This window comes from Microtus ochrogaster, linkage group LG1 (genome assembly GCF_000317375.1).
Source record: "Microtus ochrogaster isolate Prairie Vole_2 linkage group LG1, MicOch1.0, whole genome shotgun sequence".
Taxonomy (NCBI): Eukaryota; Metazoa; Chordata; class Mammalia; order Rodentia; family Cricetidae; genus Microtus; species Microtus ochrogaster.
The window spans coordinates 7,278,071-7,279,424 of record NC_022027.1 but is presented as its reverse complement, the minus strand read 5'-3'; positions in this window follow the sequence as shown (position 1 = coordinate 7,279,424).

Below are 1,354 nucleotides of genomic sequence, written 5' to 3'. Positions count from 1 at the left end.
CATGTTGACATGCCAATTTGTTGAAACAGGGGCTGCTAGTTCATTTCCCTACCACCTGGCAGTTCAGACCTGAAATAATCACACAGAAACCATATTATTTAAATCACTGCTTGGCCCATTAGCTCTAGCTTCTTGTTTGTTAACTCTTACTTCTTCATTTAACCCATCCCCATTAATCTATGCATCACCATGAGGTCATGGCCTACCTGCAAAGTTTCAGCATGTCTGTATCCAGTGGCTCCATGGCTTCTCCTTGACTCTGCCTTCTCTTTCCCAGCATTCAGTTTAATTTTCCCTGCCTAACGAAGTTCTGCCTTGTTATAGGTCTGAAGCAATTTCTTTATTAATCAATGGTATTCACAATGGGAAGGTGCATGCTTTCCATTTTTGTCTCATTTTATTATTACAGTGCTGGGGATTATACACAGGGCCTCGGGTGTGTTAGGTAAGAGCCTCACCACTATGGTACACCTCCAGCACATTTCCCATCTCTTACACTCGCAAATTTCATGTTTCCCATAGAGCAAGCATGTCGTCCACAATCATGGTAACAGCATCTCAGGTTGGAGGCTCTCTGCTGCTGTGTTAGGGGTTCCACAAGCTCAATCATGAGCACTGGACCACATCCAGCTCTGGGCCCTTGGTGTCTGCAGCATGATGTTTTCATGCTCAAAGGGTTTCAGGATCTTCCTTTCCACCTGTTGGTAGAATAATCAAAGTGACAACTCCTGTTCCTGTAGGTAAAATTTGGCTCTTTCCATATAATCAGCTCTGTGGTAACAGGCATGTGCCACCCACCTTACACTTTATATGGGCTCTAAGAGATTGCAGTCAGGTCCTCAGGCTTCAGTGCAAGGGGCTAAGTCAGCTTCCTAAACCCAAGAGCCATAATTTATTTCTCCTTACCCTTGGAACAGCTTCATTTCTATACCTTGAATACTCCTTTATCCAAAGAGCCTGGGAAAAGTTGTGATTTTTTTGTTAGTTGTTAGTACATCTTAGGGATAATGGGTTAAAGCCTTGTTGGCTCTCATTCCTGTGTAAATAACAAAGACTCTAGATGGAACCCATATAGATAATTTTCAGTAATTGTTCTGGAACACCTTGTTCATGCCAAGCCCTTCCACTTATGTCCATACCCATCATCACATGTTTTCTTGTTAATGTGAGTCTCAAATTTGTATCCTTCATACATGCTTAGAGCACCTGCTCCTACCATGGTCCTATGGCAAAAGGTTCTGTGCAAACTGACCAAGGACTGAAGGACAGTCACAAAAATATTCACATGAGTCAGCCTGAAGACAATTGACAGATTAATAAAAATATAACAATTCTGAAATCAACATACATATTC